Source organism: Petromyzon marinus, chromosome 54 (assembly GCF_048934315.1).
Source record: "Petromyzon marinus isolate PM22_M1 ecotype Great Lakes invasive population chromosome 54, UKy_Petmar_22M1.pri1.0, whole genome shotgun sequence".
Lineage (NCBI taxonomy): Eukaryota > Metazoa > Chordata > Hyperoartia > Petromyzontiformes > Petromyzontidae > Petromyzon > Petromyzon marinus.
The window spans coordinates 1,664,883-1,682,333 of NC_133720.1; the positions used below are offsets into that span (position 1 = coordinate 1,664,883).

Sequence of the window (17,451 nt, forward strand, 5' to 3'; positions counted from 1 at the left end):
ACCAGCAGCAGTGGCAGCAGGGGTAGCAGCAGCAGCAGTGGCAGTAGGGGTAGCAGCAGCAGTGGCAGCAGGGGTAGCAGCAGCAGTAGGGGTAGCAGCAGCAGCATCGTGCCGCGCTACATGGGACGATTTGGGATTTATATAGCCTCTTAAGTGCACCCGCACCTCAAAAAGCACGCAATTGAGATTTGTATAGGGTAGTGTATACAGGAAAGTGTATATAGGATAGTGTATATAGGGTGGTGTATATAGGGGAAACTCCGCTTGAGAGGGCAGGGGGGGGGGGGGTTAACGTGTATGTGCGGAGATGTGACGCCGACATCGGCTTCTGTTGCGCGCAGTGTCCACGTGCAGTGTTCACGTGCAGTGTTCACACACGCAGTGTTCACGTGCAGTGTTCACGTGCAGTGTTCACGCGCAGCGCTCACGCGCAGCGTTCACGCGCTCCTGTTGCGTCGCGCAGACGCGAGGGAAGTGGCTTGGCGGGGCACGTCATTGTCTAGCAGTGGGTTGAGCATGGCCGATGACCATGATGATGCTGCTGGTGTCTAACATGTGACTAACATGTGTCTAACATGTGACTGCATCTTCAGACGACGTTGGGTGAGACCCCGGACCGTGGGGATTGCTGGGGGCACCGGGGGCGAGGGAGATGATGCCGTTATTTATTTATTTAGCTATCGGAGCGACTGAGAGTCGTCGTGGGTTAGGCAGTGAGTGTGAGTCGACGCTCTGATATTGCAATGGCTAAGAGGCACTTTACGTATCAAGGTCTTGGGGCTATTATCTGAATTACTAGTAACGAAAATGTGGACTTACAGGGGGAAACAAAAACCCCATGAATGTTTCAAGCTAAATCCACCAACTTAATTGACTTAACTGGTTCGCCACTTGTTGTAGACATTGGCCATCGGACTCCAGCTGGCCGCCCTGGAAAATACTGCCACGTGTATTAACAGGAATGCCACAAGGACTATCACGCGTCGTGTGCTTCGCTCGCAGCCGGACGTCAATTGTTCCCCGTGACGTAAGTTCGCAAGACTATAGTGATCCAAATGATTTGCCGAGTTTGAAAGAAATCAAAAAGAATGACCCCTGCCAGGTACTGAAATTTGGATCACACGCACGGCAGCAATCACCGGACCCCATATCGTGAAACCCCCCCCCCCCCCCCCCAAAGTTGACAGGACCCTCCTGAAAACGAGTCTTGAGACTCAGCGATGCGTTCCTGGGTTGAGTCGCCCCACGGAACGTGGAGCCGTAGCCTTCACGATGCTCGATCAGCCGTTGAGACGAGGGCGATTTTAAATCAGCGGGGCATCTACCAATGCCACTTGGACGACAAATCAACAACTCACGTTTGCTCGTATTGCACGTTCTGGTTTAATGTGCTTCAAATAATAACAACAACAATACTCATTAGCCACGATGAATACGCTGCTGGATGAAGGCGTTTCCCAATCCGTCAGCATCTCTCACGTTTCTGCAATTCCATCGCTCCGTCTCCGCGGAGGGACGTTGCCCGAACGGACGCGTTCCTTTCCTTGCCAGGCGATCCGCCGTTGTGTGTTGGTTGTCTTCACCATCCCCCGTCAATTCTTTAAGCGACGCATTCCTGCCCAAGGCCATTTTTCATTTCTCATGGGGAAAAATATATATAAATATATAATAATATTGACATGAAATAATTTATTCGCGCCAATGAACTCTTGCATCCGCGGTATTATTATTTTATTTATAGCTACGAAATGTACAAATGGAATACATATCAGGGGCATTAGAATATCGGGAGGTGTTCGGTCTGCGGGCAAGAATTGAAAGAGTGCTACTGAAAGCATATAAATGATGCTGTGTGTGTGGCTTACGATTCAATACAAGACGATATTCATTATCTGCCCCAGTGAACTGTAAAGGGAAACGCACTTTGTCCAATGTTTGTATTTTTTATTATTGCATATCATTCATTTCAATGAATATACAAGCATTTATTTGGGGCGGCGGGGGGAAGTTGCTGCTACTGCTGCTGCTGCTGTAGAATGGTCGGCACGTTGCGCTGGCGATGCCGAGGTCTCCAGTTCGATCTCCCGGCGCTGCAAGTTTTTTTTATTTTAATCCCCCTCCACCCCCCCCACCACTGCCCCACCACCACCTATCTCCACTGAGCACTACAAATGGGTACTCCGCAGTTAGTTGATCGTGTGGTGGTGGTGGGGGGTATAAGTGAGCAACTGGTGCGGTGGGTAAACATCACCGAGACGGAGTGGGGGGGGGCGGCGAAGGAGGGCGGGCGTGGTGCTGTCCACCTCGTAAGCCGTGGCCGGCGCTCGTAGGTGCTGCTGCTCGCTAACAGCACTTGCCCCGGCAGGCTAAACGGGGCATTCTTTGTCTTTATGCGGGTGATGGAGTGGCCGAGTGAGTGGATTGGTGAGTGAGTGCGTCGCCTGTGAGCGGCCTGCAGGTGTGGCGGGTGAACGCAGCTGCGACGAGGCCGTTAGCCCCGGTGAGACGCAGTCCTCGACGTGGCCCAAGTAGCGATAGAAGAGCGATAAGGAGGCGACTGCCCGCCGACGAGCGAGCGAGTGATCCGGAGCGAAACGCCGCGTGTAAAGCCCACGTCGCGCTGCTGCTGTGCCCATTGTTTGATCAACGCGCGCCGTCTGGCCAGCTGAGCAGACGAAGCAATCCAAGGACAAACAACACGGTTGCACGCAAGTGGACAAGGAACGCGAGGCTGCATTGAGCGCCCAGACCTCATGGCACCATGCGTAGTCACCACCACCCCCACCACCATCACAATCAGCGGGATCATCATCATCATCCGCAGCAGCAGCAGATGCGAGGAGTCCGTCTGCGCGCCGTGATAACCGCACGCGTGCACATACGCGTGCGCGCTTCCTGTATGTCTGCATGTATGTATGTATGCCTGTCTGTGTTGAATTTCTTTCGCGCCGTACACAGCCAACCGTGCTGATCGGAGGTGCGGGGCGCGTCACGGAGAGAGCCGCGCCCGCACGGGCTCGGGGTCGCGTCGAGTGGCTCCGCTAGAGCGGCGGTGGAGCCGCAGGTAGCGATATGGGGGGGGCACGCGGTCGCCTTAACGTGGCCCACTGCGCCCGCTTCCTCCAACTCCTCCTGCTCGTTCATCCCCACTCAGCCTCTTCCTCAACCCCACTCGAACTCCGCGTCTCCAGCCTGCCCATCCCCGCTTAGCCTCCTGTCCCTCCCGACTTCGCTTCTTCCTCCTCCTCAACTGCACCGTCTCTCGCTCGCCGTGTCTATGCCGGACCCTGCCCGTGTAAGGTCACCGTCCAGTGCCCCCGGGACACGACCCCCTACGCGATCCCCGCTCGCCCCCCTCTACCGGCGCCTGCATCAGCCGCTACCGCAACCAGCAGCGCTCCGTCATCCTTTCGTTGTCATCACCCCAGGAATGGACGCGCGCGGCTGTCTCCCACCTTTAACCAGACACCCGCTGATATTTATGCCAAGCGAAATGACAGCGCTCGGTTCGAGTTATTTAAAAAAAATGTTTTAACGGATAGCGATCACGAACACACTTCCATTTACATCACAAGTCCATTCCGCCAGTCACTCGGTGTTCACTTACAAAAAAATAATAATCTAAATTATGCCTTTCTGAAATTCACTGGAACCGATGGCCAGACGCATTTCATATTTATTCTGCGGGTATGCGTGCCACTTAAAAAAATGAAGAAAGATTTATTTTTTACATCCTCACGCTCCAACGTCTCCCCTTCGCCAACCCCGCTGCCCTGAACCAGCGTGGTGAAGTATGGTCCAATAACCCCCCCCCCCCACCATCTTCACCACACGACGTCGTTGAGGCCCATAATCCAGCAGTGCATTGGAACCTCCGGATGGCTACGTACAGTGCGAAAAGTTCTACTTACAAAATGGGCTTTTGCATGTGCATGCATATTTTAATCGTATGTAACTTGCTGACACGCCCCTATTGGACATCCGTGGAAAAAGAAGAGCTTCATAGCTCATCGGATTTCTCTCTCCCCCCCCCCCCCAGGATAAATACAGACCCTGATTCTGGTTTTCTGTCTGATACACAGAGATTGGGATTTCATTTCCATGCGCCGCACGCAGACAGCGAGTGAAGGGGTGGAGTGGGTTTCGTCTGCTTATGCCTCTGCCTTGCCGAGGTCAGTTGGCATGGCCGGACGCGCGCGATGGAATGAAATTCAACTACAAGCTATTTTATTTTACCACGTAAGGTCCCACTGGGCTACTATTGAGCTATTTTTCAGAAGCGACCTGGCCATCGCAAATGATAGCTCGACAAAGTGGCTTCTCGACATCGTCGCGTGGACATCAGCAGCAGCAGCAGCAGCAGCCAGAGACTCTGAACGCGGTGTTGTTGGTTCTGAATGTGGAAGGGGGAAAACCCGGAGGACCCGGAGAAAAATCAACACGACCACGGGGAGAGAGAGAGAGAGAAACACGCAAACTCCAAATATACAGCAGGCATCAAGGTTAGGATTGGACCCACGACCGCCTGCGTACCAGGCGAGGTAGTTAACATCTCACCACGGGGAGAGACACGCAAACTCCAAATATACAGCAGGCGTCAGGGCTAGGATTGGACCCACGACCGCCTGGGTACCAGGCGAGGTAGTTAACATCTCCTCCGAGCCACCGTGGCGTCCTAACGGGCGAGGAAAGAGGCCGATTCATCAAAGTGTCAACCCGACCGGATGAAAAAGAGTTTGTTGGCAGGAAGAGGGCTGGTAGGAAACGCTCGTCAATTGAATTGGCCAAACATCCCAACAGAGGACTTTCCTGCGCATGAGACTTCCCTAGATGAATAATTCACATTACTTGTATTGTTACTATTGTTGTCGTCTAAACAATCGAGAAATAATGTGCACGAGGGCATTGTCAATCATCGCCAACATCGTCGGCCGTGGTCGATCCGCTGCTGGATGAAGGCCTCCCGCAATCTCTTCACGAACCTGCGATGTACGAGCTGATTTCATCAAGCTCTCCATCTCCGACCCCTAGGTCTGCTCAGACTGAAATGAGCACTGGGCGAGGCGCAGTGAGTTGACCGTGTGTGGCACTCCAGTACTCACACCGCAACCATGTCGCGCAGTAACAGGTGCTCGCTAACAGAGGCTGTATCAACAGCCGGTAGGAGGTTCTGCAAGGATATTGATACATGCATGTTTATTACATTTGTAAAAAAAAAACAAGGTACAAACCAGGCCGCTAATTTTGTCGGAGTTGACTGAAAGTCTCATCAAAGCACGCGAAGCAAACACATTGCGTGTCTATAACACGGCATGTGTTTATTTTTTTTGTACTTTGAATTAACAGCAAACCGAACATTTCATTATTTAATTAGATATACTTTAATGACACTCGTTATTTTATCTTTGACCAAATCACCCCCTCCCCCCCCCTGCCCCACCCCCGTCTCCACGTTCGATCGTTCGCGTTGGAGCTCGCAAGCTAAGCGCGACTCGCGCCTGGACAGCGCCCGCGGTCTCGCCGGAGATCGCAGGCGCAGGCGACAGGGCGGGCAGCAGCGGGGAGCGCGGAAAGATCCGTCTATAACGCGCCGGATGCTCTCGCGACCGACGTCATCCATGATACAGTCCGCCTGATGAAGCTGGTTGTAATTACTGGCGAAACGTCGTACTCGGATGGTAAATGTTGTGGATTTGCTCTCCAACGCACCGGTGTGCTGTACTAGTAAACTACACTATACACTACGCTATACACTACACACTAGTGCTGTACTAGTGACGAATTGGCCACGTTTTGTTTGCGTGACAACCCTTACTAGTTGGCTGCGTCGGGTGGCGGCGGGTTTAACGACACAACATTTATATGTTTACGCGATCTAACGTGCACGCACGTGCGCACACATGCACACACGTACACACACGTACACACACGTACACACACGTGCACACACGTGCGCACACATGCACACGTGTACACACGTGCACGTGCACACACGTGCGCACACGTGCACACACGTGCACACACGTACACATGTGCACACACGTGCACACACGTACACACACGTGCACACACGTACACACACGTACACACACGTACACACGTGCACGCATGTACACACACGTGCACGCACGTACACGTGTGTGCACACACGTGTACGTGCGTGCACACACGTGCACGCACGTACACGCACGTGCACGCACGTACACGCACGTGCACGCACGTACACGCACGTGCACGCACGTACACGCACGTGCACGCACGTACACACACGTGCACACACGTACATTGCGCGTCCCTTAAATTATTAACGGGGTAGCCCGTGCCCTAATTACTGCGCTCAAACCCGCCGGCTTTTTAATATTTCTCTCGCTGCATTTTTGTTTAATTCGAGCCTCTTGCGCGTCGTCGAATCAAGAAAAACACAGAAACAAAAAATAACGAGCCGAGTGAGACACAGCAGAGGTACCTCGGATTAGCACTGTTGGCTACGTACGGCACGAAAGAAGTTCCACACACATACAATATACATACGTGCAGGATACAACAAGGCGATTGTGTTGTTGTTTATTGAATTTCTGGGTCAGGCTGCGCCAGTTCTGGGCAAGCACACAACCGCAGCGCTCTGACACGAACAAAACAATTACGCATGCAGCGTTTAAGAACGCACAATTACAACAATTACATATAAACAAATATACAATTAAGGAAGAGTAAGACATTAAGATGATTAAAAAAATCGTATGATTCTCATACAGTCTTGGACGCTGTTCCGATATCGAACGCGGCTGCTGTTGAAGCCACCGTTGGAGCCAACAGATCGTGACTGCTTTGTCGATTTATCTTTAGAATTCTCTTTAGATTTACAGTATTTACTTCAGCAGGAAGGTCCCACATGAGCTGCCAGGCTCTCTTCCATGACGCGATGCGACGGTGCAGATGTTGTACGGAATATAATCATCGCGACTACAATCACGAGCTGCAATCTTCGTTCTGATCCACATGGCACCAAGGGCGTTGCCGGAGCTGGGCTGCTGGGCGTGGAGAGCAAAGAAAACACGTGAAGGAGAAAAAGCAAAGAGAGAGAGAGAGTGAAACGAGAGACTTTTGACTTTTAAACAACTTTCATCGCCGCCAGCAGCAAAAGCACTGGAGGCGATTTCGATATGAAACACACAAAGTCACCAGCAACACAAATGAAAATAAACGTTACAAATCCACGCGCTGTGATGCTAAATGCGCCGCGCACAACGGAGAGGCCTGCAAGAAGGAGTTCACCCTTCTGCAGGCCTCTCCGTCAACAATTGCAGTCGTGGAGGGCCAAGCTCATCACAGCAGGCCGCGTAAAACTCAACTGGCAGGCCGCCAATCCCCGGGGCTTTACCAGCTGCGAGCCATTTCACAGCGGTGTGGAGCGCCTACTGCAGGGTGACGGGGCTGTCCAGACGATCCCGCTCTGGGACTCCTAAGGTAGGGCCCCCCATCCAGTAGCTCCTGGATAGCCTCGTCTTGTGGAGTTTCGGCGGTGCAAAGTTGCGAGTAGAAATCCCTGGCGGTCTTGGCGATCTCGGCCTCAGATGGGGCTGTTTGTCCATCTGGGGTTCGCAAATAGAAATGTTGTTGGTGTTTGCCGGTGTTTTATCTAAGCTAAAGAAAAACTTAGAGGGAGAGTCCATCTGCGACAGAGAGAGTTAAACGAGAGAGATAATCTTGATTTGAAGCTTTCGTGACTGCAGGAATCCATACTCTTTGGTTCTTTCGGTAAAGTCACGTAGGTAGAAATAAAATAAGCACTTACATTGTGGAAACGAAACGCCATGTCTCAGACCGTGTCCGCGAACACAAGGCAGATCTGAAACACAGCAGAACCAATACCTCTGCCGTGGCTGACCATTGCTATAACGCTGTGGGCACGCGTGATGTTGTTTTTTTCCGAGACCAAGGTACTCTGCAAACCTTCGGGCTACTATCAAAGGTTTGTTCATGAAGCCATCCAGATATATAAACATAGACAAAACTTCAACCGAGAAGATGGATACAAATTGAGCAATCATTTGAAGGATGTTATTAACTAGGTAAACCCCTAACTACTTTATGGTTGTGGCTATCATATCTGCCGGGTACGAGTCTATTTCTCCGAGTTAATTTCCTCCCGCATCCCCAGCTTTCTCGGCCTCCCACTTCCAGCCCCGCCCACTACCCCCCCTCCTCCAGCCTCACGTCCTCTCTCCTCCGAGGGCTCACGCAGCGCCCCCCCCTCTCTCTCCCCCTTGCCCCTCCCCCCTTTCTCACCTATATAACCACTTGCCACGGCAGCTCTCTCTCCCATTTCAGCAATTTTTTCTTGCTGTGGTTTTCCCACCTGATGATGATTGCTTGTGTTGACTTTATCTTCTTTGGTTCTTTCGGTAAAGTCACGTAGAATGAGAATAAAATAATAAATAGATAAAATAAAATAACACAATAATATTCTCACGACGTTTCGGCCACAACACAAGCGGCCTTCATCAGGTGAAGGGACGAGACTGTCTGGTAGGACAGCGCTGGAGTGTGACTTTACCGAAAGAACCATAGAGTACGGATGAGAGAGATAGTTAAACGAGAGATAGTTAAAGGCGAGAGAGAGATAAACAAAAACCACTCGCTACGCGCAGCCACGACGATCAACAATAGCTGGAGAACGCCAACACTTCCAGGAGGCACACGGACGAGCGGACACTGGGCACCTGTAAAACAAAGAGCTTTATAGCTCATCGGATTCCTCCAGCACAAATCCATTGAATGTGATTCTGATGAGCAGGACAAAGACGTGGGATTAAGACGCAACAACAACACGAGTTGGTGTTGTTTTTGCTGCGTGTTGTAACCCTTTCTCCTGAAGGGGGGAGGGGGGTAGTAGTGGGGGGGGGGGACCAAGCAGTAGAGAGAGAATGTCAGGACAAGCCGCGGCGTTGCGGAACTCGCGCGGCGATTGTGATGAATGTAACGCGGGGCCACGAACATTCATCACCAGGCGGCCGGCGACACAGATAGCCGCGGACGCAGCAGCGAAGCGTCAGGGGGAGCGTCAGGGGAAGCGTCAGGGGAAGCGTCAGGGAAAGCGTCAGGCACACAGCAGGGAAGCGTCAGGGAAGCGTCAGGGGAAGCGCCAAGGACGCAGCAGGGAAGCGCCAGGGAAGCGTCAGGGACAGAGCAGGGAAGCGTCAGGGAAGCGTCAGGGACGCAGCAGGGGAAGCACTAGGGAAGCGTCAGGGTCGCAGCAGGGAAGCGTCAGGGAAGCGTCAGGGAAGCGTCAGGGACGCAGCAGGGAAGCGTCAGGGACGCAGCAGCGAAGCGTCAGGGAAGCGTCAGGGAAACGTCAGGGGAAGCGTCAGGGAAGCGTCAGGGACGCAGCAGGGAAGCGTCAGGGGAAGCGTCAGGGAAGCGCCAGGATAGCTCCAGCAGCGCTGTGGTTTTCTTGTCCCCCCGTTGGCCCTGACCAGGGCTGTGGTCCAGAAGTGGCCGCTCCCTTCGGCTCGTCACCTCCACGGTGCAGGGCGCAAAGGGACCGAGACCGAGTGTGGGGAGAAGACGATCTCGCGGCAGAGCTCCACGCGGAGGTAACCGTGGCGACTTTACCACGAGGCAGCGATCCAAGTCTGGGGAAAGACTTCAGACTTCGCGGACGGAGAGAGCTACCTCAATGTTTAAACAGAGGGGCATGTTATGGGGAACACCAGGACAGGAAATGCGAGCACTGGGGTCGTGTGAGTGACGCCGAGGTTGGCCGTGCGAACGCGGCTTGTCCACCCCCCCCACCACCACCCCCCACCACCACCCCCCCACCATCCCCCCCCACCATTTCCCCCACCATCCCCCCATCACCCCCCCTCACCATCCCCCCCACCATCCCCTCCACCATCCCCCCCACCATCCCCCCACCATCCCCCCCCACCCCCCCCACCATCCACTCCGCCATCCCCCCCCACCATCCCCCCCACCATCCCCCCCCACCATCCCCCCCCAACATCCCCCCACCACCCCCCCACCACCCCCCGGCTCGTTTGTCCGTAACCCTTTGCAGGGCATTGGCAGGGAGCCGAGGCTGAGTCGGTGTCACGCGAGACCGTGCACACTGGAAACGAGGAGGAACCAAGTGGCGCTTTGGATCAACTGAAGCTCGCGTGGCAATAACCCAGCAAAGCACGGAAGCGGAAATCGTGGCAAGGTGGTGGTGGTGGTGGTCAAGTAAAAAACAAACCGAGCAAAAACCCCACCGCCAGATTGACGCATAATTAGTAAATAACCAAATTAGTAAATAACCAAATTCGTCCGACACGAGTTGGGGCGTAATGAACGTCCTCGCGGCGAGCCGATAAATATCCGCGAATAACGATTCGGCTTCATCGCAGAGGAGAGAGAGGAGAGGGGAAAAAACAGCCTTTGATGTCAGGGAATTCATTGTGACATTCACAGCAATGTCAAAGGCAGGAGGGCATTATTGTGCTTCAATTGGAGAAGGGTTTTTTCCCCCGCTCCCTCCCTCCCTCCCCTCCCCTCCTCTCTCTCTCAGGTTGCTGCAGTAAGCAGATTTGTCTCCTAGCACAGAGGACTCGCGCTGCGATTGATTACAGCCCCTCCACATAACTTTAACCCTTACTTGGTGAGACCGCACGCGCGCGCGCAAAATCGAACGCTTATCCGTTTCCTGGAAGCCGCTCTGGCTATGAATCAAGTAAAGTCGGTCTGGTCGCTCGGCGTGAACCTTACATCAACCGCCGGCTCTCCCTCGCTCACTCACTCGTTCGCTCAGTCACACACACACACGTGTATACACATGCACACACACACACGTGTACACACACACACGTGTGTCGTGTACACGTGTGTGCGCGTGTGTGTGTACGGTAGAATGTGGGGAGCGATAGTGTAGCGGTTAGCGCGCTGCGCTATGAACCTGGCGACCCGGGTTCGATTCCTGCTCACGGCCAACACCAGTGACGATTATCTGAACTGGTCCCGGGCCTCCCCTAGGTCGACTCAGCCTCAAATGAGTACCTGGTGCGGTGTGCAAACATTGCCACTAGGGAGACAAAGGCGGTCGGGCGTAGTGCTGGCCACCCACCCCATCGTGTACCGTTCCAGCCTTTATAGGTGCTCGCTAACAGCACTTGCCCCTACAGTCTGTTGAGGCTATACGGGGGATCTTTGTCTTTGTTTTTGTACGGTAGAGCGGCGGTTGCGCTGGGGGTTACCGCGCTGCGCCACGAACCCGGCTAGCACAGTTCGATTCCAGCTCACGGCCAACAGCGGTGACGATTATCTGAACCGGTCCCAGACCTCCCAAAAGTCGACTCAGCCTCAAATGAGTACCTGGTGCGGTGTGTGAACGTCGCCACTGGGGGAGACAAAGGCGGCCGGGCGTGGTGCTGGACACCCCCCCCCACCGTGTGCCGTGCTAATCGCTAACAGCACTTTGCCCCAAGCGGTTGTAAATGTTTTATTGTGCGTGTGAATTTGGAAGAATTTGGAAGGTCATTTTTGGTGGAGACAATGCCTACCTTGTTCCGCCAACAGCCTGTTCACCTTCTTGTCCTAAAGCATCGGTTACATCGTCGTTCAAATTTAGTCCAAGATTCGTATCGACATAAAATGCGCTCAAATTTATTCGGTGTACTGAAGGTGTCCCGCTGCAACTCCACAGAGGTCGCGCGTTGCACAAAGAGTCCCCCCGTTGTCTGGAGGTGTCCCGGCGGGTTGTGAGCAGGTGTCTGAGACGCATGCTGGGAATGTCGTGGCAGCAAGCCAGGAGAAGCCACGCAGACGTCAGGAAGAGAAGAGTGCCACGTGTACGGGACGGGGGGAGGGATATGGTTCAGCTACTTGGAGGGTGTTGAGAGAACATTGGGCAGGTGGTGTAGATACGGGTGGGACCCGTGTGAGTAGGTGGTGTAGATACGGGTGGGACCCGTGTGAGTAGGTGGTGGGTGGTGTATATACGGGTGGGACACGTGTGGGTTTGTGGTGTAGATACGGGTGGGACACGTGTGTGTAGGTGGTGTCGACAAGGGTGGGACACGTGTGGGTAGGTGGTGTAGACACGGGTGGGACCCGTGTGGGTAGGTGGTGGGTGGTGTAGATACGGGCGGGACACGTGTGGGTAGGTGGTGGAGATACGGGTGGGACACGTGTGGGTAGGTGGTGGGTGGTGTAGATACGGGTGGGACACGTGTGGGTTTGTGGTGTAGATACGGGTGGGACACGTGTGGGTTTGTGGTGTAGATACGGGTGGGACCCGTGTGGGTAGGTGGTGGGTGGTGTAGATACGGGTGGGACACGTGTGGGTAGGTGGTGGAGATACGGGTGGGACACGTGTGGGTAGGTGGTGTAGATTCGGGTGGGACACGTGTGCACGGTAGAAGAGGGCCATTGAGCGAGAGGCGTTGGAGCAGTCCTCACGAGTCACAAATGCGCGGTCCCTTGAGCTACCTGGGGCCCTAAACTTTTGCTTCTTCCGCTTTCCCCTTGCGCCACCACTGCCTCTGACCTGCATCTCACATCCACCTCCCTTGCACGCATGGCATTTCTCCCGGCGCTCGGCATTTCTCCCACATGCATGCAAGTGCGTTACTTGATCGAAAGCATCTGAATACACAGAAGACCACAGAGCTGCGGCAATTGTTGGTGTCGTCGGCTCACCGCGTGGCTTGCCGCCTTCCCCCCTCGTCCGTGGTGGCTCCTCGCTCTGCCGAGTCGTTTTCTGTCTTGGAAAGCAGAGCGAATGCTGCGCTTGCACGCTTGTGGTTAATCAATTTAACAACAGCGCTGGCTCCCGTTCTGGTATCGAAGAGCGGGTGTAACGCGAGCGACAGAGTGCGAAGGTTTTGATTTTTTCTCTACTGGTAGATTAAACGAAGAGCGCACTGCACCAAGTGCTACATCAGTCACGCTGCATTACGCGATGTAAATGTATTTACTGTATTGTGAGTATTGTTACGCACTGGGTTGTTTTCCCGAGACAGTGAAATAATAATCAATGCAGCCTCAAGCCACTGATGTATCAAAGCCTCCAGTCCACTGATGTATCAAAGCCTCAGTCCACTGATAGAACAAAGCCTCAGTCCACTGATAGAACAAAGCCTCAGTCCACTGATAGAACAAAGCCTCAGTCCACTGATAGAACAAAGCCTCAGTCCACGAATAGAACACAGCTCTAGTCCACTGATAGAACAAAGCCTCAGACCACTGATAGAACAAAGCCTCAGTCCACGAATAGAACAAAGCCTCAATCCACTGATAGAACAAAGCCTTAGTCCACTGATAGAACAAAGCCTCAGTCCACTGATAGAACAAAGCCTCAGTCCACTGATAGAACAAAGCCACAGTCCACGAATAGAACAAAGCCTCAGTCCACGAATAGAACAAAGTCTCAATCCACTGATAGAACAAAGCCTCAGTCCACTGATAGAACAAAGCCTCAGTCCACGAATAGAACAAAGTTATAGTCCACTGATAGAACAAAGCCTCAGACCACTGATAGAACAAAGCCCCTGTCCACTGATAGAACAAAGCCTTAGTCCACTGATAGAACAAAGCCACAGTCCACGAATAGAACAAAGCCTCAGTCCACGAATAGAACAAAGCCTCAGTCCACTGATAGAACAAAGCCTCAGTCCACTGATAGAACAAAGCCTCAGTCCACGAATAGAACAAAGCCTCAGTCCACGAATAGAACAAAGCCTCAGTCCACTGATAGAACAAAGCCTCAGTCTACTGATAGAACAAAGCCTCAGTCCACTGATAGAACAAAGCCTCAGTCCACGAATAGAACAAAGCCTCAGTCCACGAATAGAACAAAGCCTCAGTCCACGAATATAACAAAGTTCTAGTCCACTGATAGAACAAAGCCTCAGTCCACGAATAGAACAAAGCCTCAGTCCACGAATATAACAAAGTTCTAGTCCACTGATAGAACAAAGCCTCAGTCCACTGATAGAACAAAGCCTCAGTCACTGATAGAACAAAGCCTCTGTCCACTGATAGAACAAAGCCAAAGTCCACCGATAGAACAAAGCCTCAGTCCACTGATAGAACAAAGCCTCAGTCTACTGATAGAACAAAGGCTCAGTCCACTGATAGAACAAAGCCTCAGTCCACTGATAGAACAAAGCCAAAGTCCACTGATAGAACAAAGCCTCAGTCCACTGATAGAACAAAGCCTCAGACCACTGATAGAACAAAGCCTCAGTCCACGAATGGAACAAAGCCTCAATACACTGATAGAACAAAGCCTCAGTCCACGAATAGAACAAAGCCTCAATCCACTGATAGAACAAAGCCTTAGTCCACTGATAGAACAAAGCCTCAGTCCACTGATAGAACAAAGCCTAAGTCCACTGATAGAACAAAGCCACAGTCCACGAATAGAACAAAGCCTCAGTCCACGAATAGAACAAAGCCTCAGTCCACTGATAGAACAAAGCCTCAGTCCACTGATAGAACAAAGCCTCAGTCCACGAATAGAACAAAGTTATAGTCCACTGATAGAACAAAGCCTCAGACCACTGATAGAACAAAGACCCTGTCCACTGATAGAACAAAGCCTTAGTCCACTGATAGAACAAAGCCACAGTCCACGAATAGAACAAAGCCTCAGTCCACGAATAGAACAAAGCCTCAGTCCACTGATAGAACAAAGCCTCAGTCCACTGATAGAACAAAGCCTCAGTCCACGAATAGAACAAAGCCTCAGTCCACGAATAGAACAAAGCCTCAGTCCACGAATAGAACAAAGCCTCAGTCCACGAATATAACAAAGTTCTAGTCCACTGATAGAACAAAGCCTCAGTCCACGAATAGAACAAAGCCTCAGTCCACGAATATAACAAAGTTCTAGTCCACTGATAGAACAAAGCCTCAGTCCACTGATAGAACAAAGCCTCAGTCACTGATAGAACAAAGCCTCTGTCCACTGATAGAACAAAGCCAAAGTCCACCGATAGAACAAAGCCTCAGTCCACTGATAGAACAAAGCCTCAGTCTACTGATAGAACAAAGGCTCAGTCCACTGATAGAACAAAGCCTCAGTCCACTGATAGAACAAAGCCAAAGTCCACTGCTAGAACAAAGCCTCAGTCCACTGATAGAACAAAGCCTCAGTCCACTGATAGAACAAAGCCTCAGTCCACTGATAGAACAAAGCCTCAGTCCACTGATAGAACAAAGCCTCAGTCTACTGATAGAACAAAGCCTCAGTCCACTGATAGAACAAAGCCTCAGTCCACGAATAGAACGAAGTCTCAGTCCACTGATAGAACAAAGCCTCAGTACACGAATAGAACAAAGCCTCAGTCACTGATAGAACAAAGCCTCAGTCCACTGATAGAACAAAGCCTCAATACACTGATAGAACAAAGCCTCAGTCCACGAATAGAACAAAGCCTCAATCCACTGATAGAACAAAGCCTTAGTCCACTGATAGAACAAAGCCTCAGTCCACTGATAGAACAAAGCCTCAGTCCACTGATAGAACAAAGCCTCAGTCCACGAATAGAACAAAGTTATAGTCCACTGATAGAACAAGGCCTCAGACCACTGATAGAACAAAGCCAAAGTCCACTGATAGAACAAAGCCTCAGTCCACTGATAGAACAAAGCCTCAGTCTACTGATAGAACAAAGCCTCAGTCCACTGATAGAACAAAGCCTCAGTCCACTGATAGAACAAAGCCTCAGTCTACTGATAGAACAAAGCCTCAGTCCACTGATAGAACAAAGCCTCAGTCCACTGATAGAACAAAGCCTCAGTCCACTGATAGAACAAAGCCTCAGTCCACTGATAGAACAAAGCCTCAGTCTACTGATAGAACAAAGCCTCAGTCCACTGATAGAACAAAGCCTCAGTCCACGAATAGAACGAAGCCTCAGTCCACTGATAGAACAAAGCCTCAGTCCACTGATAGAACAAAGCCTCAGTCCACGAATAGAACGAAGCCTCAGTCCACTGATAGAACAAAGCCTCAGTACACGAATAGAACAAAGCCTCAGTCCACGCAGTGTCTGTCATGGCGGTTATCTGAACCACCTTTGCATGGCAACGGTGGCCAGCGTGCGTTGGTGAAGGCGATGATCAGCATCACGAGGGGTGTATTCGGAGTTGTAGAAGCTCAGGGCGGTAGTAGTTGTTGTAGTAGATGAGTTTCCAAGCAAGGGCACACACAGTACAGACACAGATCCCCCGTATAGCCTGAACAGACTGTGGGGGCAAGTACATACAATATACACAGTACATACAATACACACACAGTACATATTATACACACAGTACATACAATATACACACAGTACATATTATACACACAGTACATACAATATACACACAGTACATAAAATATACACACAGTACATATTATACATACACAGTACATACAATATACACACAGTACATATAATACACACACAGTACATACAATACACACACAGTACATATTATACATACACAGTACATACAATATACACACAGTACATACAATACACACACAGTACATATAATACATACACAGTACATATTATACACACACAGTACATACAATACACACAGTACAAATAATACACAAACAGTACATACAATACATACACAGTACATACAATATACACACACAGTACATGTAATACACACACAGTACATACAACATACACAGTACATACAATATACACACAGTACATATAATACACAGTATATACAATACACACAGTACATACAATATACACACAGTACATACAAGACACACGCACACAGTACATACAATATACAAACAGTACATACACAGTGTTGTCCCACGTCCGATCGCATGGCCGCATTGTAGAGGGAATTCGACCCCGCACCTCCGACTAGCACGGTTCGCTACGTACGGTGCGAAGAAAGTTCAACATCCATACGGACGCACGCAGAAAATTGCGAACGTTTTTTGGAGTAGTAATGGGTTAGCCGCATGCGCAGCGCGACATCGCACGCACGCTCAGTTGGACTTCTTTCGCACCGCGCGTAGCGAACCGTGCCAAACAAAACCCGCACCGAGCGAGGGAAACGTGCCCGGCCCCCACGGCCCCCACGGCCCCCACGGCCCCCACGGCCCCCATGGCCCCCACGGCCCCCACGGCCCCCAAGGCCCCCACGGCCCCCAAGGCCCCCAAGGCCCCCAAGGCCCCCACGGCCCCCAAGGCCCCCACGGCCCCCACGGCCCCCACGGCCCCCATGGCCCCCACGGCCCCCACGGTCCCCACGGCCCCCAAGGCCCCCACGGCCCCCAAGGCCCCAAGGCCCCCAAGGCCCCCACGGCCCCCAAGGCCCCCAAGGCCCCCACGGCCCCCACGGCCCCCACGGCCCCCATGGCCCCCACGGCCCCCACGGCCCCAAAGGCCCCCACGGCCCCCATGGCCCCCAAGGCCCCCACGGCCCCAAAGGCCCCCACGGCCC

General features: G+C 52.1%; 1 long non-coding RNA gene across 3 annotated transcripts; it reads right to left on the bottom strand.

The window, feature by feature from the left end:
• Nucleotides 1-6,547: 6,547 nt before the first annotated feature.
• LOC116954140 (uncharacterized) lies at nt 6,548-17,082 on the bottom strand. 3 transcript variants are annotated; one of them, XR_004404698.2, is made up of 2 exons: nt 12,676-17,082; nt 6,548-7,592 (listed from the first exon to the last, which is right to left on the bottom strand). It is a non-coding gene; the product is annotated as an uncharacterized LOC116954140 (long non-coding RNA). The 3 variants fall into 3 exon arrangements; XR_004404697.2 differs by lacking the exon at nt 12,676-17,082 and adding an exon at nt 9,477-9,783; XR_004404696.2 differs by lacking the exon at nt 12,676-17,082 and adding an exon at nt 7,796-8,192.
• Between the last annotated feature and the right edge of the window lie 369 nt (nt 17,083-17,451).